Below are 27386 nucleotides of genomic sequence, written 5' to 3'. Positions count from 1 at the left end.
CCTGTCACAATACAAAAAAAGCAAAGAATAATGTACTTATTATGAATTGCCACATATATTGGGGAGAAGCAAAACAAATCATAAAAAGACTACATCTGCCCTTTTTAAACAATTACTTCTTCAAATATTACATTGAAATGATCAGAAATCAGTTTCCTAAAAGCAGCAAAAACAACAACAAACCCCTGGCTGAAAATAATTCAGTATGATTAGGGAGTTTCCTTTAGTTAAAAAAAAATAAAACAAGGCTAATTGCCATGCAAGACAAATGGCTTCCTGCCACTCCAGGGCAGCTGGGAGAAATCTTTTATCCACAAAGACTTTAAATGAGAACTTTGAAGGGGGGATGCTTTTATCCTACAGGATGGAATTTGATAACTAGGCTCTGTACCTCTTTCACTTGGGGGTTATTAGGCATTTCTCACTCTGGGGATCAGCGCAGCGTATGGTGTGTGTGTTGGAACAGATAGTTCCTGTCTCTGTTGTGAAGACAGTGTGGTTGTAGGAGCCCTCTTGGGACTCTTATAATGATCAGTACAGAAAACTCAAGTCTATCCTGGAGCGGGAAAGTGCATCGTTTAATGAAAACGTTGTCCGTTATTAATAGAGTGATGGTAGAACTAAGGAAGAAGCAGGCCTGGGGGGCGTTTGGGTCTTCAGCTAAGTGTTTCTACTCTGTCTCTCTGTCCTTTTTTTTCTCTCTCTCTCTCTCTATCCCTGGAAAAGAGCAGTTACAGTAACCTGAAGGAAGAGATACAATCAAGAGATAGCCTGGAGCAAGAAAAGGTCTCTGTTGTTTTTCAACGAGGTCATTTGTAGTTCACAAAGCAAGGTCAGACAGATGAGACTGCTCTAGGCTCTACATGCAGTCACTATCACTAAAAGTTAAAATTCCCCATTTTTATATGTCTCTGTGTATTTCACTGAGGGATGAGAGGGTCTGTTATTAGAGAGCATCATATCAGCTATATTGTCTATAATAAGCAAATATGTTTCTCTGACTTCCAGAGATTTGTTTTCTTAATCATGCGCTGTGAAATCAAACAGTAATCAAACAGGAAAGGGATTGCATGGAATATTAACCTATAAACTAAGAAAAAGATGGGATGAGATGGTGCAGCTTCCTTCAACTCACTCTATGATCATTGGTATTAGCATCAAATAATTTCATTTTTTGTTGACGTAGAACAGGGAGGCCAGGAGGTTTCCTCATATCTAGAGGCTGGAGAGCAGCTATTTATAGAGCTATGTGAATAATAAGAAGGGTTTAAATTATTCAATAGCCGTATCTGTCTTTACATACGGTACGGGCGCAGGATAGTGTATCCATTTATCTGTAGTCAACAAAAGTGTGTGCATGAAATAACCAAATTTTTGACATTCATTTGCTTGAGGGAAAGGAAAGGGGATCATTTTATGGCAGACATCATGCTGTATATCAGGGAGGGGAACTTTTTTGGGTCGGGGGGGCTGCTGACCCACAGAAAACTCAGTCGGAGGCCGCACACAAATGCGAAGCAGAGAAAACCACTCACTGACGTGGCCTCCAACTGAGGAGAAAGACACTTCCCACATTCTCCTGGCCCACCTGAGCCTAGAGGGACCCAGCCTAGTATGTTTTTGTGTGCTCCCAGTGGGGCAGCAGGGAGGCGGGAATACTAGGGAAGGCTCCCCAATCCTGGGGTGGGGCTCTGAGCTCAGGGGCTGGATCCTAGCAAGCCAAAGTCTAGATCCAGCCCCAGGCCTGAGGTTCCCCACTCCTCCTGCATATAAATACCCTTTTTTCGGACATTGTTAAATGCAGTTCGCAATCTGAGTGCCCCTGATCTCATGCCTCTGTGTGAGAGTGATAAAAAACACAGTGAATTGCTGGTGGCTAAACTTGTGGACAATGGATGTGTTTGAAATAGTTTGTTTCCTCTTTAAAAGCTGTAAAGGTGTGGAACACTGTAGCCTGATCTGGTAAAGCAAATACGTAACCAGAAAACTTTCACAGATCAGCCCTTGCAGAAGTGAATGCTGGAAGAAAATTGGGTGAGGGGGGTTTGTTGCAGTTGTTCTAATTTAAAAAAAAAAAAAAAAAAAGCTTTGCTGAACAGGATTTATGCACATACTCAGGACTTGACAAACGGCGGTGAAAGCCACACACCAGCCCCGCACTGCGCATGCGCAAGAGCCACATTGCGCATGCACGCGCTGCTGGTAAACAGTTTGTTGAGCCCTGCACATACTCATATTCGTCAAGTTAAGTATGTGCTTAAATTCTTTGATGAATTGAGCCAGGAATTTCATCACTCTGTATGGTTCAGGCCAAAATACTTAAGGCAAGATTCTTAAACCCTTAGGCTACATCTAGTTTTTCCGTTAAAAGCATTTTCAGAAAAGAGTGTCTAGATTTGCATGGACGCTTTTCCGCAAAAGCACTTTTTGTGGAAAAGCGTCCATGCCAATCTAGACGCGGTTTTGTGCAAGAAATCCCCGATCGCCATTTTCGCCATTGGGGCTTTTTTGCGCAAAACAATACCACGTTGTCTGCACTGGCGCTCTTGCGCAAAAGCATTTGTGCAAGAGGGCTTTTGCCCGAACAGGAGGAGCATAGTATTTCCGCAAGAACAATGACAATCTTACATGAGATCGTCAGTGCTTTTGCAGAAATTCAAGCGGCCAGTGTAGACAGCTGTCAAGTTTTTCTGCAAAAGCAAATGCTTTTGCGGAAAAACTTGCCAGTCTAGATGCAGCCTTACTCTTCAATTTCAAAGAGATTCCTTAGAGAGTATGGTACCACTCATTGTCATTAATGGTATGTCTATACTGTGGCACCATTTCAGGATACCAGAAATATACCGAAATAGCTATTCCACGTCTATTGAAGCAGCCCATTATTTCAAAATAGATTTTGAAATAACGAGCGGCTTATTCCGACGTGCTGGTAACCCTTTTTCCATGAGGGTTAAGGGGCATTTTGGAATAGCGAGTTATTTCGAAATTTGGCGCTGTTTAGACAACACCAAATTACTAAATAAGCTATTTTGAAATACACTCAAAATAAGCTACACAATTTGCGTAGTCCAAATTCCATAGCTTATTTCGAGCTAAGGGTGTTGTGTAAACGCACCCTAAGAGCTTCTGTGGAAGGTTTTTTGGGAGAGATGTTTATTATTAAACAACTGTCTGCCACAATTCAAATCCTGTAAATGTACTGGACAACAAAGTCTTGAGAGTGATATCCATGCAGTGCCAGACTGTGTCACCCTTTCTGATGTCAGTAGTAAGTATTAAAGTATTTCCTTTGAACTTACTCACATGAGTAAGTGTTCACAAGCCAGACTAAGCAGTGCACAATTAAATCGACACTAATTTTATTTATATTAATCCTCCACAGGAGTGCTCCACAGTGGGCGTCCACCAATCCACTAAACATATTCTCAAAATGTAATTTCAAACTCTCTTAAAATGCTAATAAAAACAACAAATAGAAGAGTCCAATGTAGAATGTGGGGGAGTATAATGTGGAGGGGGGGGAAAGCTTCATGGGAAAAATTAGTGAAGTGTCATTTGTAGCCTCTTTAGCCTCTCCTTATGGGATGAAGCTTGTGACTGAATTAAATATTATTTGAACTTCATAGAGGATTTTGCATTCTGGAGAGAGTTATATTTTTCCCCTTGACTGAGAGGGTGCAAAATCATGTATGATTGGTTTGATAAAGATTGAACATGCAGATTTAGAAGGGAGGGTGCTATACTTTGGCAGGGCAGGAGTCTTTCTTATCAGGATAACAGATGGAGAAAGAGTAGGGAAAATGCAAAATGATACAGGCTAGTTGGAGGACTCCTGATTCCTGTCTTTAACTAAACTGTATAAGATTATAGAATCTTTGGGTCAGCAACCACCTTTTTGTTCTGGATTTGTATAGTGCTTAGCATAATATGGGCCTATAGTGGGGCTTGCTAGGTGCAACCACTGTACAAAGAAATTATAGTGATAGTAATTAATATTATTCATAATTAATATAGTCCAGAATTATTAACTTAGCCAGGCAGGAAATTCAAGGCACATGTAGAAGCTAGCAAAAAAATGATCAGTCAGTGACTATTCTATACTGTATAGGAGGCCTCTGGGTAAACAGGCAGGTTGCATGAACAGTTGCTGATCATTTAAAGGGAGTAAATTTGTTTACCATAAACTCCTGAAAAGCAGACCTGCGTGAAAACAAGAGAACTCCATCCCTTGCATATTACCAATAACATTGAAAGCCTTAGATTTGCATAAGGCCCAGCTTTATACATAAAAGTAAAACGTGAGATCTTCAGAATCTATGTTATCTATTTACATGCGTGGATGAAAGAATAAATGGGTTGCTGGATTCGATTTAGAATCATGTAATTGCAGGAAAGGAGATTTAGATTGGATTAGGAAAAACTTTCTATCCAGTGGTTAAACACTGGAATAAATCGCATAGGGAGGTTGTGGAATCTCCAACACTGGAGATATTTAAGAGCAGGTTAGATAAACATCTATCAGTGATGATCTAGTTGGTGCTTGGTCTTGCTGTGAGGGCAGGGGACTGGACTCAATGACCTCCCGAGGTCTGTTCCAGTTCTAGTATTCTATTATTCTATTGACACATGGCCTCCACTTGACTGCAAACATTTAATGCAGGTGTTTGCTAAATGCTTTAAGTGTGCAGCTTGGTACATATGACCAGGGTTCAATTTAAAGAGGAAGGGGAAGGGAAAGCACAGATTGTCTTGTTGAAAAAATGTAATGAGTTTCATAAATATTGGTAGTAGACAAAAAGGGAAACAGTTCCTTGTTACATGTTTACCACTGGAGCCTTGGAGGTGTTCATATCTGTAGAATATTTAATGTGGCTGCTAAAAGGGAACCATTTCAATTTATAAGGTCCGAAATTCCATCCTTTAACAAAAGGATTTCATATCTCAAATTTTTGTCTGGAAAAAGGGGCTTGTTCTACAGCTTGCTGAGGCAATGCACAGATAAACATGGTGTGGACTGATGCAGTCTGGTGTCTTGCTCCCATGGAAAAGCAAAAGTCATTCCTTTCTCTGAACCAACCCCAAATCTAGGCTATTCACCTGCCATTGCAGGATTATGCCCTACACAACACTTTTGCTAGTACTCTCTAAAGCCTAATTGTCAATGTCCCTAGAACAGGGGTTCCCAACCTTTTTCAGTCCCCATATTCCCTTAGCTTTTAGTAAACCTTCCCGTACCCTCTATTCAATATGAAAGGAAATAAACTCTAGATTATAGAATCCACAACTTTTTTCACTAACACTACTACTTTTGGAATATTTCAATTAGGATAATCTAGTTATTTACCAAATATTCCCAAATATTTACCAAATATTCCCGTACCCCCTTGACAAGTTTCTCATACCCCTTGGGGGTACGCGTACCCCAGGTTGGGAACCCCTGTCCTAGAAAATGGACTTCCACTGCTTCCAGGACATTGTTTTACAAACTAGTAGATATCATGGTCAGGAGGCTTTTGCTGATGTTCAGCTAACCTATTCCTGCTTTAGTTTCATCCTGTTTCTATGAGATTTACTCTGTTGCATTTTTCTAATTACTGTGTCCCTCGTTACTTGTTCCTTAGCCAAACCACACACAGACTGTCCTCCTCCTCATCTCCTGGGACTCTGACCACCTGCCTCCCAATTTACATTGCTTCACTTGCTTGCACTTGTCTTCCACGAGCTTGTGATCCTGCTCAGCTGACAGACTCATAGACTTAAAGGCCAAAGGAGTCCTCTTAATCATACAGCCTGACCTCCCACACGTTGCAGGCACCAGACCTCACCCACCGACTCCTGTAGTAGGCCCATAACCTCTGGTTGGGTTATTGATGTGAAGACTTCACATTACAGAGACTTCACCATTTACTCTGGTCCAAATCAGCAAGTGACCCCATGCCCACGCGATGCTGCAAAGGAAGGCAAAAAAGCCCCCTGGGTCTCGCTTTGATTGTTTCTCGTGCACACATCTTTATGCTTTCTCCCATGCGGCTCCTTGTGTTTGAGGAACTCATTTGCTTCCTGTGTGCTCCTCCCCCGACAATCCCACTTTCAAGCACACTTTTCCCATGAATCGCCTTCTCGCTATACTGCACTGGCTTCCGTGGTCCAGAAATGGAAGCACAAGAAAAATGTGAGAGTAAGGATGTTCTTGCAAGTAAAGCAGAGACCTGGGCTAAGGAGATCAAGGGTCTGTTCCCAGTTCTGCCACTGATACCCTGGGAAACCATGGCCCTGGTACATCAAAGCACTTACATTTCATTCACCTCAGATGCCTGACAACTCAATTCTGCAAGGCGCTTAAGCACATGCCTAATTTTAAGGCCTTCTCATGAAGGGTGGGGTGCTCCCTCAAACAGTTTGAGCTTTAGCTACTGGAAACGTTAATGGCCAGTACCAGGGCACTCACTGCACGGGAGACCAGAAGTGACCAGAGCATCAAGTAACATGCATCTGGATCAGTCATTGCGCAACAGTGCAAATTGCTCATAGCATGACGTACCTAAAAGGAAATTTGTACTTAAAAATATGCATGATCTGTTCTGAATCCCCCACTCCACCAAAAAATCCCAAATACAATATTACCATTGCCTTCCAGTCATAGCGCTCTCATTCTCACTGGGCGGTGGGTGAAGGCCCAGCTGGGGAAGGAGGTAAAAGCCCCGCCCCTTCTGCTCAAAGCCACACCCCTTCTGCTCAAAGCCACACCCCTTCCCCAAGACCATGCCCCTTCAAAGCCTTCCGACCTCCCCACCCCCAGCCAAGCCTCGCCCAATCCCAGTTCAGGGCCAGGGCTGCCGCATGGCACAACCACAGCCTTCTCCAGCCACCAGGGAGCTGGGCTGCCACACAGCATGGCCTAGTCCCTCCCCAGTGGCTGGGCAAGGTGGGCAGTTTTGCCTACATTATCTGCCACCCGTGTGTATGTGTGTACACACACACACACATAAAGCAGTATTCTGCACATAATACAATTACAGAATATTTATAATGAACACAACTGAACTTCATACACTGATAAAATAAATAGCCAACAGCATTTGAATAAAAACCAGCAATCAGTAACTCCCTCCCTCCGTAGCCTTTAGGACAGGGGTAGGGAACCTAAGGTCCAAGGGCCTGTATGCAGCCCCAGGCTTGCCTGGATCCGGCCCCTAGACCAGGACTACCCCCTAGCATTAGGGAGCCCATGCCGGTGCTCCAGCACCCCCATCCACTACTCCAGATGGGGAAACTGAGGCCACACGGTGAGTCAGTGGCCCAATCCTGAATAGAATCCACTGCTGACTCTATTCATTAACAAGGTCTATAAGTAATACACAGGTTACAACCTAGCCTCCATTCAAACTCCTTAAATAGTGTATAAAGCTGAAAATGACATGGATTTGCCGTGTACAGGATGTAAGCTATGACACTGTCAAGGCATGTGCAGAACATAATGCATACTTGGAAGACGAAAGACCATGAAAGTGAGTGAGTCGGTCTACAATACAGTTAAAGAAGTTTCTTGAATCTCAGTTCTGCTCACCAGGTTCTGCTTTGCCAAAGTCCTCCGCCCTATACCATTGATTTAGAAAACTGAAAAGAAAATAAGATAGTCGATCTAATAGGAAACAATCTTTTCAATTCCAGGAGCAAAGAGTCACTTGGTTCATGAAAAGAAATCTGATTATATTTTTTTATACCTTTTAGGATCAGCTACTGTAATATTTCCTGTTAATTTACACCTGGAGCAATAAAAGGAGAATGGTCAAATGCAGGGTATACAAGAGTTACAATTACAAGACCTTGTTTACAGGGTATTATTTTTCTATTGTATAAACACCAAAACTTCCTTTGGCTAGCTCACTAAAAACATCCAATAGCACAGTGACATCTAGAAGAGACTCTGAGCGTGATCATTTAACTTTACTAGCTATTTTAAGCCGCTGACCCTGTCATCAAATGGCTTTTTTCTATATTTCAGTCTGTATTTCTGCAGTGAACCCAAGTCATGAGTGTAAGAGTGAGTTCTCCCTAACCTACTGATCTTTGCAATGCCGAAGAGGGATGCAGTCTTCTGAACAACTTTGGATTACATAGGGTTAATCCCAAAACACAGTATCCCATTGCACATAGACATTTGCACCTGCACTAGGCTTGAGAAAAATCATGAAGGAAACCTTGATTATATAGATGAGGTGCAGCTTTTATTCACAGATAAGGGCATTGTACAATCCGAGTGTTCCTTAGCTCTGTAGCCGAACCCGCTAAAATGAAAAAACACTCCAGCTTCTTAGCTTACATGCAGCTATTTATACTCGGTGTGTGATGCCAGACATACATACACCAGTGTGACACTTTCAGACAGTGATGCTGCTATTTTAGCAACCCTCTTATGAACAGCATGGGCAAGGCCACCTTGACAAGCCAATTGAGGTGTGTGTTGGGGGGAGAGAACGGTGGTGTTTTAACTTCACTGCCATGTGGAATAGTTTTAAAGAGCCCCTTTCCTCGCCCCCCCTCTCTCCCCACACGCATGCATTCTCCCTCCCCTCTTCTCTTCTCAATGTCTTGATTAACAGCTCTGAGTATGCTGGTCAGATTCTGGGATTAATGATGGCTAATTTGCCTGAGGTTGGTGCAGCCTAGGCAGCAGGCACTCCACCACCAGCTTTTGCTGCCATATGGGCAGAAGCAGCTGTTTCAATTACTTTCTGTGCCCAGATGTGTCAGTCGAGACACCAGTGCTCTGCAGGGTACGTTCAGTCGCTCAGTAGCTAATTACTTCAATCGCGTGTCGAAGCATGGTGCTGTATACTGTAAAAGGGTTTTTTGAAAACAGCCAAATGCCAGCTGTCATGCCTCAAACTGATGCGAGCCCGATAGGCTGTGACTAGATTTTAACTTGAACTTTCTGGGTATCCTGGTGCATACAGTGTGTATTTCTAAGGCCATGGCCCTATATTTATGTGTGTGTGTATATGTTCCTGTCACAGAGAAATATACACTGTATTTGTGTGTGTCTGTATATGCATGCATGCATACATAAATGCACACGGACACACACACACACAAATATCCTTAGTTGGTGTAAATCAGCATAACTCCATTAATTTCAGTGGTTGATTTTTACAAGCTGTCAGAACAGTCTATACAGGACCTAATTCTCTTCTCATTTACACCAGTAAAAATTCCTCCTGAGTCAATAGTATAAAGCAAGTGTGACAATAGAACCAAGCACATTGTCTGTATGTTTCAAATCAATGAGACGGTCTGAGTCTTGATCTTAATTGCCATGTTCATTTTTTTTGCTATGATTACATGTTTTTATATTCATGAACAAACATTTCCATTTAAATTCCATGTCCGATCCTGCTTCTGTTACAGTCTATGCCAGAGCCATGGCTAACTTCACAATGAGGAAGGCTGGGTTCTGAACTCCATGAGAAGTTTAGGTGGGACTTGATTATCATTTACAGTTATACCAATATAACTAAAGCAGTATCGTTAAACTGATATAACTCCCCATGTGAGCACTTTTATTCCCGCATAAAAGTGATTTTTTTTTACTGCTTAAAGTCCTTCCCAAAGTGACATAATCTAAAAAAAAAAAAAAACAAGAAACAACAACAAAACAACCCATTCATGCCAAAATAAGAACATCTATGTGTCATCTTAGCTTATACCAGTATTACTTTCCCAGGTAGACAAAGCATTAGTAGAAATGAGACTCAGACCAGGGGTCATTGTCTGGAGAGAGATTTATCTCCCCCTCACCTCCCAAAAAAAGTTAATAGTGCAATGAGTATGGCATCAGAAAAGAACTGTTGTCAGCTGCAAAGTGATCAGTGAATCTAACTAATGTTCAGATTAGTGGGGCTGGCGGACAGACGGAGGAAGAGAAAGAGCAGAAAAGCTCTGTTATAAATACATTTCTTACACAATTTAGAAAAAGCAAGTCTGAAAACAAGTGCAGAGCAAAGCATTTAATGCAATGCCATTGGCATTTTGGGCGACTACTCTGTAATTTGGGGTAGTTACTAACATTATCATCATCATCATCATACACATATTTAGGAAAAATAAACATTTGTTTTGTGCTAATTCTATGGTAATCAGGGTGATTGTACTGTACTTAGCTACTGTTTGTTACCATGGTTATTTCTAGTGGTTCTTGGTTATTAATGTCCTGGAAGACTCAACAGTCTTCAGCATGCTTTCAGCTCTCCCTACTCCAGTAATCACAAGTAATCGATTTTTATTTTAATGAACTATCTGTGATTTTATCATCAAAAATAGATGTGCTTTATATCAGCTGAACATAAGGCTGCTCTCTATCAATCTGGTGGTGTAAAGAGCCCTAAAATGGACATAATTTATATTCATTTTAAACCCCTTCATATAATCAGAGTGGTATAAAGCAGCCTTAATGGAACTGAGAATCGGGCCTCCTGGTTTTTTTGTTTTTTGCTTTTTTGTTTTATAATCCAATAAGGATAAATTGTATTGCAATAACTAATATGAAACAAACTTCTGTATGAAATAGAGGGCAACCTGGAAGAGATTTTTAATACATTCCAAAAGCTATTCTTAACCTTTGAAGGAAAAAAAAATATAGAAATGTAGTGGCTCATGTCCATTTTGTACATAGAATTACAACATGGAAAGAAGCACAGCTGCTCATGAGTTTGAAGACTCTGAGTTCTAATCCTATCTTGCCATTTACTCACCATGTGAGTGTCTACTCTCTGCCTTAGTTTCCCTTTCTGTAAAATAGGGATAATAACGCTTAACCACCACCTCAAGGAATTGGGGGAATTTGCTAGTTAATGTTTATAAAGTGTATTGACCATATAAAGTGTTCCATGCAGCTCAACACACTAAGGCTGTGTCTAGACTGGCAAGTTTTTCTGCAAAATCAGAAAACTTGCCAGCTGTCTACACTGGCTGTTTGAATTTCCGCAAGAACACTGACGATCTCATGTAAGAGCTTCAGTGTTCTTGCGGAAATACTGTGCTGCTCCCGTTCGGGCAAAAGCCCTCTTGCGCAAATCATTTGCGCAAGAGGGCCAGTGTAAACAGCACAGTAATGTTTTCCGCAAAAAGGCCCTGATTGCGAAAATGGCGATCAGGGCTTTTTTGCGGAAAAGCGCGTCTAGATTGGCCACGGATGCTTTTCCGCAAAAAGTGCTTTTGCGGAAAAGCATCCTGCCAATCTAGACGCGCTTTTCCGAAAATGCTTTTAACAGAAAACTTTTCCGTTAAAAGCATTTTCAGAAAATCATGCCAGTGTAGACGTAGCCTCTGATCCATGGGGTAAGTGTTGTTTCTATTTAAGTCTCATTTCAATAGGAACTGTGCATCTAAACTCTCTAGGCAACTTTGAAAATATCAGCTTTAGGCCCCAAATCTGTAAAGTTTAGTGCAAGCTGGAGTTTGGGGCCATTATACCCTCAGTGGGATTCTGCCTAATTATAAGGACGTACAGTGGCAGATCCCTTTGCAGGCTCAAAGTCTGAAGGCAAATGCCAGTAAAACAAGATTCACTGGAAGAGCCAGAGCAAGGTGCTAACTTTGATTTTTTTTCCTCTTTCCTTCCCTCTCATTCCTTTTATATCATGTTGGAGTGGAGATGGCATTTGATTAAGCTGAGTTTATTTTCTGAACTTCATGGAAGAAATATGCTAGGCCAGGAAAGTATAATGAGAGCCATCAGAGTAAGGAGCAGTGATTATATTAAGATATCAATCCAAAATATTTTCATTTCCAAATAAACCCAATAGTAGAATAAAGTTTATAGGTAAGACTCTTTCAGGACTATTTATACAGTGTGGAATGCCAAAGTATACTATGGAGTGGCATTCCATCAGAAGGACCGATAGAACCTCAGATCGTTTCTAGCAGGGATGGATTTTTTTTTTATAGTAAGATTACTACAGACCAATTCAACCCTGAAATAACTCTGATGAAGTCTCCTAAACCAGTGGAATTACTCCAGAGATGAATATATTCTTTCATGTCTAATTTCCATAAATCAGATATTGTGATGAACCATTTCAGTAGGTTTACTCTGTATTAACTACATCTGTCAACAAGGCAAATAGAACTGGATTTGTGCTGATTCAGATCTAATCCCAAAATTGGGTATATTCTGATCCAGAGTGTTGGTTCATCTTATAGATAAAAGGGCAGCTACAGCAATGAGACCATTGCACATTGGGAATAAATTTGCCCACTGTTTTCCATTTAATCATAGGGGTTTGGAACTGACGTGTATGTTTAGCCCAATCTCTAAATATTAAACATTGGCCTAGGCTGTGAATTTTGCCTCTGGATTCAGACTTTCCCAAAAGAGGGGGATTGTCCATATTAGGATAGTTTCATAAATGTATGTACAAAATTTAGGAAAAGTTCCTAATCCTCATTAGTGAATATTTGAAGCAGCAAGAGGTCTAAGGTCTGATTTTTCCAAAGGGGAATGGCCACCGTATTAGTTCTAGATCTTAAAAAATAATATATACAGCCATGATCAATTGTATCATACAGGAGGCTAATTTATAGAAACATAGGTCCTGATTCTCCACTCACACCTGTGTAAAACCGGAGTAAATCTGCTGAAGCCAGTGGATTTACAACAGCGTAGGTCAGAAGAAAAGCAAACTCCTTCTCTTTAAGGTAAGGTCTTCAGACATGAAAAGACCTCAAAACAGCTTTCAAACTGTACTCAAACAGGGAGCTTTAGGTCTGTCTTGCAACAAAACTTCATAACCCCATGGACATTGTCTTAACCAAATATCTTAACTACAAATGAATTGCACATATGTGACAACCTTGAAGCCTAACAGAGTGACAGAAGAATAGAAAGCTTCCCAGAAATCTCCTTGAGGGAAAAGCCAAAAATTATCTAATGTGGATAAATAGGTTAAAAGGATATCCACATCTTGGATTTTGATAAATTTAGGATTGACAGGTTGAACGAGAAAGAGGTAGCCCTAAGCAGAAGCTTATATTTAGGGCGAGATGTCAACTGAGCTAAAAACAGGCTCAAAGCTGAGGCATATGATTTAATCAAGGCATCTGACAGACTCAATGGAAACTTCTTTGAGAAGAAGCTAAGAATAAAAGTGACAATGTCAATAAATGGAGTTGGTTTCTTTGCTTGGTCCAAGAAATCAAGTTTTTGACTAAATGATGAAGTCAGAGTATTTTCAGAAACACTTTCTCTATCCAAGAAAAGACCAATATTTGCAGGCCTGGCCTTTGGGCAAGGTGAGCGAAGCAGTTGCCTTGGGCCTCGCGCATTCAGGGCCCCGCCACTCCGCGCATTCAGGGCCCCGTGCTGCCCAGCTCCTGGCTCCACCCACCCAGCCAGGAGCCATGCAGCTCAGTGTGCTGCCTTGGGCCCCGCACACTCTTTGGCTGGGCCTGAATATTTGGACATAAGATTCAAAGATGCTTGTAATTCAAATTGAGGAAAAGTTGATATCAATCAGAAGCTGAATGAGTTAACTGAAGAACCTAAGAAAGGAGATAGGTCTTCTCCCTCTGGAGCTTGTAGCCTACCGTCATGCCCAGTTTCTCCTGTGGAGAATACTTGGTTCTGGGTATGGATTGTTGGTGTGGGTTAAACCATAACTTAAAACAGGTGATATCAAACCATGATGAAAACCAGATATGCTAAGCTAAGCTCAGAAGTTGAATCTGGGTGTAATTTGTTATGTGTTCATTGAAGTCCTACAGGTAGATTGATGGTCCACAAGAAAGATATATGTTATGCTGTAGTTCACACAGTGCCTCAGTAGGTAATTCAGAATTAAAGTATTCCACGGCTCTATTCTCATGCTCTTGCGGTATATGACATTATTTCCTTACACTGCATTGAAATGACTGTCTTATGACATAACGGTTTTTATGATACCTAAGCGTGCATTATAAGCAGAACTTATGGAGTTAATTAAAGGCTTCCCTTTTACGTGCAGCTGGGCACAAAATACTGGGAGGTAAATTTATCATATGATTTTTCATTTACTCGTATGTAGGCCTGGCAGAATTAATTTTGTATTTTTTTGTAATTTTGAGAAATAATATCAGTGTTCACTTCTAAGCATTTTTTCCCCATTTTTATCAATTTAAATGTTCAGAGTTGAGCAAAATTTTGGATTGTAAGTATTTTTAGGTACAGAAATTCTCACAATTGCAGGAAATTATAGAAAGTCCGATAATGGGTGTCTAGACAATAATTATTTAATGACAATAGATGTTAAGAGTTAAAAGTTAAAGCTTTCTACTGCTAAAACACAAATTAACAACATCACATGTCAAAATGTACAATGTACAGATCCTTAAATCAAATACTAGTAAGTTCTCAAACAAGATTTTTCTCGCTTTGCCTATCTGTAGATAATTATCTGTGACAGAAATATCATTCATTGGTTGTATGTATGGTGGAATCAACATTTACCAATAAAAAAACTAACCCTTCTTAGCCTACTCATGTGTGAACAGTACTCATAGTACATTTGGAAAACTCATAAAGATTGAAGACTGAAAAGATTATAGTTGGTCTTTCTATGTTTACTATGAGTTGTCTATTCCAGGCCAAAGTGGTTAGTTGCTTTGTCTAGAGCCCACTCTTCCTTCAAAAATTGACTAGCCCACGAGTCTTGGGGGAAAGCACATAAAAGAACCAAGACCATAGAGCTGTCACAAAGAACTCAAAGAACCAGATATACTGATGGTTTACTGCAGCCTTTCTGAAAAGAATGAAAAAAGGATGCTACCATTCTACGTTAACACAAAAAAAAAAACATTAGTCTTTCTTTTACATGTTTTACGATTGAGGAGAGAGGTTCATTCATATCTAAAAACTTCCAGAGCTGACAGATAACTTACAAAGCTCTATGAATACACTGCTACTCCATGAGCAAGACAGAAACCATGAGGATAATTGTCAGATACAAGTCCTTTGTTAGAGTAATAGATTTTGGACTGTCATGATTCCTGAATTATAGCCATATGTACTGGTGAATGCTGAAACATGTAAATGGTAATTCATCATTAACTATGTATAAGAAACTAAATTATTCTTTTCAATACTGTACTCATATCTAAGACATGAAACATTACATTATTTTGTAATTTACACATGCACCGTGAATCAGTACAAAAGTTGTATTTTCTTACAACACATGCAGCTTAATGTCTTGCTTTAGCTTCCCTTGTTCATTTTACTTTCCTTTAATTATAGTTTACTTCCACAGGAAGAATTATTCACTGCAATGTCTGACGTACAGCATCTGTTTTCCAAAATTGGGGGTATAGTTTAAAATAGCAATTTTTTACTAGCTTATAGGTCAGTAATATTCCTGATGCTAACCTCCTACATAATCTTGAGGAAATCACCTACCATCTCTGTGCCTCTATTTATCATTTTGTAAAACAAGGGGGCAGGAGAAATTATGGGCATTTGACTTTACTTTTTACTTTTTCTTCCCTTTTGGGTCAAAGTTTGAAATTTTTACTGAAAGTTGCATCAATATTTCTCACTGAAAATGTTAGCTCCATGGAGTTAAATCATTTGTACATACAGTTGTTACCATTTATTTTGGCCACTTGTGCTCCTGTTAAGTATGTATTAAGAAGAAAATTATTGGTCATAGAAAGTTGCTATTTAATTAGTAAAGAAAAGGCTAGAATTCTGTATACCAGAATAGAAGGAAAAGATCTACAAAAAAGTCTACAAGAAAATGAAAGGTGGCTACAAATACAATTTTGTTATTCAGCTATTGTTACTGACATTATAAGCATTACCATGTATTGCACAAGCTCTAATATACAGCCTGGTGGTCAAATAGATAGCTAGATCAACTGTTTATTTCAATCAAAGTAATAGGAGCAGACTTAATTAAAATCAGACGGACTCTGTATTGCAATATAAAGGCAGAGGGAGAAACAGGATAAGCATTTGTGTTCAGGAAACAAACCTTCTTAATTGATTTTCCTGGAAAAAGCTTCTAGTCTCAGAAAAGTTTTCCCCAGCTTGATGTCCATTTCCAATGGCTTTGTCTCTTGCTACATCTGTAAGACATAGAAATTCTGTATTGTTTTATCTCCCAGGGAGGATAGGCTTTCTCCTTGATGTAACCATACCTCTAAATTACTCCAGAGTTCAGATTCCTGGAGGTGTAGTGGATAGATGGCAATCTGGGTTGCAATTTACGATAAACCATTTTCTGATACCACTTCTGTGATGTAACATTGAAAGTATGTTGCAGAATACGCTGCTCTGTAGTAATGTGGTGAGAGAGAGTTATATTGTCTTGGCAAACTCTTCCTTATCTGTCGTACAATATGTGCTGTTGTGATTTTTTTCTGACGCTGCCACAGAAATGTTGAAAGTCATACAATTAATTTGTGTTCCTATGCTATGTTTTCTGGTCTGTCGTTTGGAACTGGCACTTCTTGTTAAAGTGCAAAATTGTAGTGTTTGCATGTAAAACGTTTTATTAAATGTGTGACTAGGTGCATTAACTTTTCACCGCTCGAGATCTGGGTTCAAATCCTGAGCATAGATTATGTGTGAAAATGAGCAGAGATGGCTGAGGAATGGTTATATCAAAAGTGGTTTTGTTTTGTAAAAAAAATAGGTTCTCGTGGGGGAAAATATCTTAATATTTTTGGTATTTTAGTTTAAAAAATCAAGAATGATTTTTTAAAATTTTTGGCTTATATGTAAGAACATAATAATGGCAACGCTGAGTCAGACAATAGTACATCGAGATCAGTATCTGTCTTCTGACATTGCCAGTTGTTTCAAAGGGAATGAACAGAATGAAATCATTAAGCGATCCATCCCCTATTGTCCAGTTCCAGCATATCTGTCTCTGAGGCTTTTGGACCCCCAGAGCATAACGTTACATTCCCTACCATTTTTGCTAATAGTCACTGATGGACCTTATCCTCCATGAATTTATCTAATTCTGTTTTGAACCCCATTATCGTTTTGGCCTTTCCAACATCTCTGGCAATGAGTTCCACAGGTTTTGTGAAGAAAAACTTCATTGTGTTTGTTTTAACCCCACTGCCTATTAATTGATTTGGGTGACCCCCAGATATCGTGTTATGTGAAGGGGTAGATAACACTTCACTTCTCCATTCAAATCACCATTCATGACTTTTTAGATCTCTGTCATATCCCCACTTAGTTGTCTCTTTACCAAACTAAATATTTCATATTTTTTTAATCTCTCCTCATATAGAAACGGTTCCATACTCCTAATCCTTTATGATGTCCCTCTCTATCTTTTCCATTTCCAATATATATATATTTGCAATGAAGTGACTAGACATGCATGAATATTCAAAGTGTGGAAGTACCATGGATTCATATAGGGACATTATATTTTCTATCTTATTAACTATCACTTTCCTAACGGTTGCTAACATTGTTAGCTTTTTTGACTGCTGCTGCACATTGCATAGATTTTTTTTCAGGGAACTATTGATAGTGATTACAAGATCTTTTTCTTTAATGGTAAAAGCTAATTTAGATCCCATAATTATGCATATATAGTAGGGATTATGTTTTTCAAGGTGCATTTTTTACATTTATCAACACTGAATTTTATCTGCCATTTTGTTGTTTTGTCACACAATTTTGTGAGATTCTTTTGTAACTATTCACAGTCAGGTTTGGACTCAGTTATTGTGAGTAATTTTGAATTGTTTGCAAACTTTGCCACCTAATTGTATACCTCTTCTTCCATATAATTTATGAACATGTTGAATAGCACCGCTCCCCACATAAATCCCTGTTTATCTCTCTCCATTCTGAAAACTATTTATTCCTATCCTTTGTTACCTGTCTTTCTAACTGGTTACTGATATACGAGAGGACCTTCTCTCTTATCTCACGACTACCTACTTTGCTTAGGAGTCTTTGGCGAGGGACCTTGTCACAGCCTTTCTGAAAATCCAAGAACACTATATCATTGGATGTTTGTTGATCCCTCTAAGAATTCTAACAGATTGGTGGGGGATGATTTCCCTTTATATAAGCCATGTTAACTCTTTCCCAACAAATCATGCTCATGTGTTTTATAATTCTGTTCTTTACTAAAGTTTCAACCAATTTACCTGGTACTGAAGTGAGGCTTAATCCTGTAATTGCCAGGATTGCCTCTGGAACCTTTTTGAAAAATTGATGTCACATTAGTTATCTTCCAGCCATCTGGTACAGAAGCTGATATAAGAGATAGGTTAGTAGTTCTGTAGTTTTGTGTCTGAGAACTCTTGGGTTCCTTCTGACCTGGTGATTTATTACTGTTTCATTTATCCATTTGTTTGTATTTTCTTCCTTATCAATAAATTGAGTGCATCGCATCATTTTGCTTGGAAACAAAGCTTGCAGAAGGGTTTTGTTTTCCTTTGTAAGTACATAATTCTGATTAGAATAACAATGCTTTAGCATTCAGGAAGGCTGCTCCTATGGCTGATATAGAAATTTAGGTTGTGCTCTCTGCCAAAACAGACTTCCTGTGTGAGCCTGAGTAAATCAGTTATGGCACAACTACACAGCAAATAGCAAAAACCAAACTCCGTGGCAGTGAGTCTCAGAGCCCAGATCAACTGACAAAGGCTCACAGCGTTCACTCTACAGGGTTAAACGTAGCAGTGTAGATATCCTTCCTTCTTGCCCAGAAAGGTAAACTGTGGCAGAGAAATTAAGAGACTAACAGCACGTCTTCACTCGCCATACTGGAGATCAATGTTCTGGCGTTTGATTTAGCAAGACTAGTATAGACCTGTAAATTGAACTCTGAGGGCAGCTCCAGCCAGCACCTGTACTCAGCACAGTCACAAACACGCCTGTGTGCCTCCCACTGTGGGGATGAAGCTCGGCTTAAGGTAAGCCAAATCCAGCTACATATTCTATGTACCTTAAGTTGTGTACAGTACCTTAAACCAAGCTTCCAGGCCTAGTGTACACCTGGTCTAATACGAAATCACATAGGGAGACATTATTAAGACCAGGATTTATCATACAAGAGATGCTGGATTCCAATCCTATCCTATACACATCGAAAGCAGACCCTTGCCAGGGACAACATGTCTTTTTAAAAATGCACTTTGAGCTTAGTGTTTTAATTTGAATATTTAAAACATCTATAATATAAAGAGGCCTTTGTTTTCAACCATTCTCAGCCAAAGTGAAAAGATTTCTTTCTAGCATAATGGAAGTCCCACAAGCAACTTTAAAATATACATCCTTTTCAACCTCTCGACAGGCTACAGTTGAGGTACGTTGACTGGGAAGGAGGAGGGATGACTACTTTGAGAGACATATTACATATTAGCATATGCCTAATGCATCATGTCTCTGTTCATTATTGGTAACCTTAATGCAAATGAAGTTCCGTGCTTTTAAACAATCAAAGGTTAAAGACGACAGATATTCATATAGTCTCATATTATGTAAATTGAAGTACATCTGAGATAACTTAGCTCATGAAGTTGGAATTCCAGTAAATGAGTTCCCTCTTCAAATGTTAAATATTTATGTCCTTATTTTCTGTCTGTACCAATCTGCAGTTATGAACACATACTAACTCATGAATGATGGTGGCACGTACCATAATGTAAATAAGAGCTTGGAGTTAGTCTAGCAAGTCCTAACGGCATCAACAAAGGTTTCTCCCTTGAAATCATGTTGATTTTCATGGTGGCTCATTTTTTATGCCATAGTTTAAACCATTAGAGATTTTTTATATATATTTACCTCTAGACAGCACTAAGTGTGCAGAATCCAAATACAGAGCCAGATGATTACCTGGTATAAATTGACATAAATCCACAACAGAGCTAGAGTAATTTATATCAGCTAAGGATCTGACCCTAAATATTTGTTTTCATTTTTTCATTGAAAACCTTTTTGTGCTGTCACACGTGTCTTTCTGATCCTCCAAATTTTAATATTTTATGGCAACAGTGGTAGTTACTGACCTCTATAGTTAAAGTATCTATTTTAGTTCCTTTTTCCAATAATTTGCACCACTTTCCAAAATACCATGCAGTGCTTGGTGTGTTGGGATGCCCAGAATTTTTTATAGACCTTTTTATGGTTCTTTAAATTGAAATAAATAAATAAATATGCATGTTTGCTCAGTGGGGCAGAGTTAAGGATATTCATGTATTAATTTTTGCATTTGTTGACTTTTGTATGCTAAATTGTTAAAACTGTAACATTCTTATAGTATTCTTTTAAAACAGAATTCTTATGTTGAAATTAGAAATGAAAAAAGGTAAGATACTAGGTGTTAAAACCTTCTTCTGAAATGCTCCATTTCAACCAGACCTATATTTCTCCATGGCATGTTGCTTAGAAGAAGAGACTGCAGGTTTGAATTCATTATGATTTCTAAGCATCTAGAGAGAGAATATGAGTACCAAAGGACATGAATTATCCTAACAACAAGGAAACTATAATGGAAGCTTAGGCTGAAATCTTATACATATAATATTATGAAGAACCCTGAAATGTATTGTCATGTTATAAGAGCTTACCAAATAAGCAGGCCTGCGAATGGGGGAGACAAAGGTGCAACTTCCCTAGACCCTTTAAATGGCTGCCATGTGTCACAGCGCATTATAGGTGGTTGTGAGGGCTGGCGGGTGGGTGGCACGGTGTTGAGGGTTGGCTTCTCCAGCCCCACCCCTTCCATCCAAGGCTCCACCCCTTCTGAGAGTGCAGAGCTGCCCACCCCTACCTTGTCCAGCGGCCAGGCAGTTCTGTCGGGCCGACTGCCATTAAGCCATTAAACCAACATTCAGGACAGCAAAACATCTTGGGGCTATGTGTCATGAAGATATTTCTATGATTTTATTTATCCCTTCTTCTAGGTGTTAGCTTGTGGAGACCTCACCTAGCAGTGTAAGCTGTAGGTCTGCTCAGTTGAGATTCTTGTCCAGTTTGTACAAAAGAACCAAGTACTAATGTTCATTCTATTAAAACAGTGCAAATATGTGGAATATAAATGCAAAGGTCAACACAGGCTGTCCCAAAAACGAAACCAGCAGTTTTTCAAGCTCAGTGCTATTTTTTTTCAGGTTAATCTTACAGATTAGTTTTATTTCTATTTCCTTTCTCTGGAAACTATCTCATCCATGCTATGAGGTCTCCTCTCCACTCAGGGCTTCAAAAAGAAAAACATGGCAAGATACTCAAGCTCACCAAGCTTTTAGAGTTAAATCTGGGCTGTGTTACATCCCCTTTCCGCCCCCCCCCCCCCATCAATGTGACTAAATATGGTGTACTTCAATGCTGAATGCCACCCTTTTTCTGCAGGATAAGTCCTTTTCAAGTACTACGTGCCCCTTAGAAACTCATTATCCAAGACGTAGGTGTGGGTTTTACCTAGACATGATCTTCAACCAAATCCTTATGTCCAGATGTCCCTGACTGTTGGGGAAACTTGGATCTGGAATAGAGCCATAAGGCTCAGGCCCATCCTTAGGTTAGACCATGTAATCTTATTGCTACATTCCCTACCTTCCTCTCCGATATCTATTTGGCCCTGTGCTCCTGACTGAACTGTCTCAAACCTGGGCCAGGTTTGGCCAACCAGCGATATTGTACTTATCAATCAGCTAAACCGAACACAAAAGACCAAGATTCTCCAGATGCTGTCATTGAGCATGCCAATGGCTTTTGCTTCAGCATACATGTTGTGTCAGAATCTCAGGAGAACACCTCTCATTACCACAATGGCTTTAATTTCTAGAGTAAAGAAAAGATGGGTAGATTTTTTTTAAACCAGGAAGCCACTTGGCCTGACCTTCTGAAGGTCTAAAATTTCACCAAGTGATTCCTGAATTTTAGCTGCCCGAGAGCAAGTTTTTTAGAAAGATGCCCAATCTTGATGTTTGTTGCACTGGACAAAATAATTCATTCATGTTTTGGAGGGAGGGAGCATCAGACTTTCAGATGGCATCGGGTGTACCCAGCAGATTTTCATCACGCTGGTGTACAGACAAACAGGAACCCCTCCTGACTTCACTGCACATATTTTTGTACTTTTGTCTTTCTGAGTCTGGAAATTATGGATGAATAACGATCTCCCAATTGCCCTTCACAATCATGCTATAGCCTGAGAAGTTAATAAGCCACCTCAGTAGCCTTCCCTCTCCCCACCCGCACTTCGCTGTACAGACATTTTTTGCCACATGGGTGAGCACAAAGAAATAATCAGATAGGAGATTTTTCTTCTAAATTAGGCCTCTTGTTTGTAAACTGAAAGAGTGCTAATGCAGTTCAAACTCAGCTGTGTACCACATACGCACACTCAGCCCAGGAGTATTATAAAGAGTGGGAGAATAGAAGGTTTTGTTCTATTCTTTGGTCTCTTTTTATATGAGAGGGCCATTCATTCAATCCCTATGCTTCTCTCTCGCTCGCTCACTCAGTCTGTTTCTCTCCATAATGCCAGCATTAGCTGCAAGCTGCTCGCTGTAAAAGTGCTTTGATGTTGACCCCTCACTGCCACTGACAGACCCTCATTGGTGGGTGAGGAGCAGAGCAATAAGGGCATGTGTGGGAGAGAAGAGGATGAAAGCCCGGACAGCTAGGAAGGGATAATGTGAACAGATTCCTGCCTGTTCACTTAAGTTTCTTTTTTTTTTTTTTTTTTAAAGCTGGGTCTTCTGATTACAGAGGTTACGAACCAGTAAAACTTCAGAAATGACCACTGAAAGCTTACCATACATGAAGAATCAGATAATTGTTCCAGCGCTAGCCTTGTAAAATTAAATCAAGCCACAGCGCAGGAAACACAGGGAAGCTGAAAACATTTTTTTCCCCCAGGCCAGTGCATTGAAGCGAGGTTTTAAAATATGGAGAATCGGTGCCCTCATCGGCAAAATCACTTGGGGAATGTGGAGGAGGTGGTGTGGGAAATACTAGTTCATGTGGGTCCGGAGTATTGTTGTCTGGTGCCAGTGCTGCACCAGTGCACTAGAAGGGCAAAAGGGGGCTTTGAATACACACAGACACCATTCTTGTGTAGGACACAGACACACACTCTCTCTCTCACACACACACACACACACACACACACACACACACACACACACACACACACACACCATTCTTGTGTAGGACACAGGAGGGAAGCTACAGCTTGCACTCATTGAACACAAGGAGGAGCCGGCTTGCACAGTCAGCAGCGCCCCACCTCTCCAATGGGACACACTGGATGACTGAGCACATGGCCACCTACGTCCCTCCTAGCAACTGGCGGGTCATGTGGTGGCTTTTATAAAGCTATAGCCACTTGTACTGCTGAGCATGCCCCACCCAGAAGCCAGGGAAGTATTTTTCCTGCCTTTGTCCTATTGAGGCATGATGTCTTCAGCCACTTCACCTCTACACCCCCCGCTCCGGTGGCTCTGGCTGTCATAGTCCTCATTAAGCCCTCAGGCTTGACATGAAATGGATAGGAATTTCAAAGATTAAAGCTGATGATCTGCTATGAACTCCTGCCAGAGAACAGAAAGAAAGAGGAAAGTTCCCACAAGCCCGTGGGAGAAACATTGTGTTGGCTGAGCATTGGAGGAGGGGTTGGCCCCCAAACATAGGGAATTGTTGGTGGTTTCCACCAGTACTGCATTTTGCCTTGAACAGCAGAATTTTAAATATGTTTTATTTCTTTGGGACAGAAAGGCTTTTCCCTGTAGGCCATCAGTTCAAGTCTGCGTGAGGCAACTGGTGACTTGATTTGTTGCCAAGTTGTGGCTATTCAGTGGCCTGAGCAAAATGAATTAGGTTTTTTTGGCAAAAAGTGTCAGTACAGGTAAAAAAGCATCCATGTCACAAAATCACCACAAATGGCATTGAATAATAACCTCATCTCAGCTGCCCTCTCTGGCTACAGGGCAAGATTGATGCTTACTCTACCACATCTTGCATTGCATTTCATCTATTGAACAAAACAAAACAAAAAAGATTACAGCACAGGGCTCCTAATTAAGCAACTCTTCATCACCACTAATCCACTAAAAAAAATCTTTCATAGACTATTAAAATACGCCTGTTGCTTATAAAATGGATGTAGCAGTTTAGCCCCTTACGGGGAAGTTCTGTAAAAGGTAATAAATGGTGATAACCTTCTATAGAATTTGTAAACCTACTTTTTTGAATTCTGTAGCAGGGAAATAATTATCTAGTCAACCCTGCAGTTGTTTGGGAGTCATTTATCCAGAATCCTAGTCATTGGATGCTAATTAAATGTTATAGAACTTTTCTTATAAAGGGTCTGGAATCACTTTTCCACGTTAAAATAGTTTTTAGAATGTGCAAATGTTAGAGCTAGTCAAAAATCTTCCACCTGAATTTCATTCAGTGGAAAATGTCTTTTAAACCTGAACAAAAATTAATGATAGTTTTGGCCACGTTTTTCATTTTCTAGTGAAAGCTTTTTAAAACTTCATTTTGTTTCAGTAGGAAAAAATGACTTTCTTTTATTTATTTTTCTTTTCATAAGGGTGGGAGAAAAATAAGGTAAGAGAGAGGGTTTTCCCTACCATATCCCTGCACAAATGGGAAACAATTCTACAATTTTAGGGAGGAATTTTTTTTCATGAAAAAATGAGATGTTTCACAGAAAAATTAGAACTAATGAAAACATTTAAATTTCTTGGGTTTTTTTATTTTTTTAAACCAGTTTGAGTAAACATATGAAAAAATCGGACCAGTCATTGTCTTTAAAGATTCTTCTTAACTACATAGGGAATCTGTTTTCTCAAGCCAATTTTATTTCCAGGCAGAAACTGGATAAGTTATACTGTTTCTAGCAGAATATCTTTCCCCCCCGTTCTTCTGCCAATGAAGAGTCTTCTCCTTTGATTGACATCAGCTTGTTTTTTATTAATATTTTCCCGATGTTATCTTTTTAAATCTCTCTGTGGCTCTGACTGGTCTCTGGTATGTTGCTAAGCAGCCTTAGAATTTGTTTCGTCCCCATTTGGTGTGAACTCCACTGAGAACAACATTGGCAGAGTCAGCAGAGTTCTTTCTGTGGTCACTGAGGGGAGCAGGTCTTCATGGGGAAGCAGCAGGAGCTCAGAGGCTACATTCCACAGCTGCGAAGAGGGGACATTTGAATCTGGATTAAGCTCCTTGACAGCTGAGTTGCAGGTGCCTGTATAGTGTCTGCACTATGAACCGGGCCGGGGATTGTAAAAAACGTTCCCTTCTCTCGTGTTTTCAATTAACCACACCTCAGGGGATCTGGATAGGCAGTTGGAGTCTCTATTCAAAAAGATTAAAAAAATATATTTGCCAGAGGTATGGCAGCTGTTTTGGTAGGTACTTTGTATTCCGTCTGTCTGTGGGCTCCTGGAATCCTTACTGTTCCCTGATGTGTCATTTCACTCCAGTGAAAATCACAAACGATAACTCAGGAGGCAGTAAAATTACAGGGGTCACAGAGTACCCCTGGTATGCTTGAAATCAGGTCAGTCACCTCACACAGCTGGCCCTCTTGTTGATAACTCTCTTTGTCCCTCTTCTCCTAGACACCTGTCACTCTACACCTCAACTATTAAACAAAACAATTTAAAAAAAAAAGAAGCAAACTCTCCAAGAGCCGAAAGAAAAACGGCAGTTTCAACACACAGACTGAGCAGTACCATCAGAGCCGGAATAAATAATATCCCACGCACTTCTGCTAATTCTGGGCCTCATCCTGTCAGGTGGTTGGCACTACCTGAGAGCCCTGAGCTCCCACAGAAGCTGACTGAATGTTGTAGGGATTCAGCACCTTGAAGATGTGAGTTCACTTTGATCTAAGGTTCTGTTTTAAAAAGAAAAATCCACTGGTGAATACACTGTGGAATACCAGTTGCGTTTACCTAATGATAATGAACAGTGAGGCTTTTGCACTTCTGTAGTGCAAAAATCTCAAATAAAGGGTACAACCAACCTCCGTTATAATCACAGATCAGACAAAACACTGCAATATATCCACTTAATGGTGCAATCCTATTAGGAGAATACACGTAGCTTCACTGACTGTGTTTGGACATGAGTGCACAATGGCTGAGGGGAGGGGAGGTAAATGGAGTGATATGGAGTGTGTCCATTGGGGTGAATTCTAGGAAAGGAGTGACATCCAAGCGGAAGGCTTGGGGCATGTTCAGATTTGCTTTCCTTCCTCCACTGCCAATACATTAAGCCAGTGGTTCTAAAGTTTTTGTATTGGTGATCCTTTTTACCCTCCAAGTGTGAGTCCCTCTCACTTTATAAACTAATATTTTCCTATATTTAATGCTATTATAAATGCTGGAGATGAAGCTGGACTTAGGAGGGAGACTGGCCATTCACAACCCCCTACTTAATAATTTTGCAATCTGCTGAGGGGTCGTAAACCCTGGGTTTAAGCCTCCCATTTCCCACCCAAGAGGCTTCACCTTGTTCCCACTAAAGTCAGCGTGAGAACCACCAGCTAGAGTAGAGTAGAGCAAAAACACATCATCACACTTTAAGTTTTATATAGCATATGTGATTTGATCTCTCCAAGCCAAGCAAAATCTATAATAAGGGTGGTGTGTGTGTGTGTGTGTGTGTGTGTGTGTGTGTCTTATATGAACATTTTGGGGGGGGGATAGTTGGGTCAATGAGTGGCTGTATATATAAATAGAAGTATGTATATTAAAGTGGCAAAGGTAAATGTTTCCTTGGTTTGATTATCACAGAGCATGAAAGTTGTGACACATTAAAATATGGGATCAGTACATAACACAACCTCTCCCCCACCTCCTCCCGCCATTGTGAACTCTACATGGTTCATGCATGATCACCATCCCTCCAGCTGCTGGTTCTTCCCAGTAGGAGATTTGTCATCATCTTCTCCATCAATGGCAATCTTTGCTTTCAGCGAGGCAAGGGTTACCAGGACTCAACAAGGGGGAAAGGGCTCTTTAGACCCAGCTTGGGGCAGGGGAATGGGAAAGCCACCAAAACCAGGAACTTTTGTTTTACTGTGAGCTCCATTCCTCCATTTCTTAGGTTGTTTTCTCCGGCTACGTAAGTGGGAGTCGAGTGCCTTCTCAAGAAGTCATTGGCTCCATAAAAGGGAATCACAAGAAAATGTTTAGCCGCTGCTTACACTGCAGAATGGGAGTCACAACTAGTCCGGGGTTCAGCACATCCATGGAGTACTTACACTATCCACAAAGCAGGGAAGCAGCCATTTGCTCTGAGGCCCGGTAGGTGGTACTATTGTCCTTAGCTCATTAAGGGCAGGGGCTTTTTTTACTATGACTTTCAATCCTCTGGCTTTTGTCAGTTTGTGCCGAGAAATTAAACTTGT

At 40.3% G+C, this 27386-nt stretch overlaps 2 long non-coding RNA genes across 2 annotated transcripts in view; one reads left to right on the top strand and one right to left on the bottom strand.

The window, feature by feature from the left end:
• The window catches only part of LOC106732275 (uncharacterized), a 40632-nt gene extending 24247 nt beyond the window's left edge, over positions 1-16385 (bottom strand). The window contains exons 1-2 of the long non-coding RNA XR_001368556.3: positions 16171-16385; positions 16005-16098 (exon numbers count right to left, since the gene is read on the bottom strand). This is a non-coding gene — a long non-coding RNA (uncharacterized LOC106732275). The remainder of the gene's footprint in view (positions 1-16004; positions 16099-16170) is intronic.
• The window catches only part of LOC142818295 (uncharacterized), a 261674-nt gene that overhangs the window by 136122 nt on the left and 98166 nt on the right, over positions 1-27386 (top strand). The window lies entirely within an intron of this gene.

The sequence above is a fragment of the Pelodiscus sinensis genome, chromosome 14, assembly GCF_049634645.1.
Source record: "Pelodiscus sinensis isolate JC-2024 chromosome 14, ASM4963464v1, whole genome shotgun sequence".
Lineage (NCBI taxonomy): Eukaryota > Metazoa > Chordata > Testudines > Trionychidae > Pelodiscus > Pelodiscus sinensis.
The sequence above is the reverse complement of the archived record's forward strand: the minus strand, read 5'-3'. Positions and strand labels throughout refer to the sequence as shown.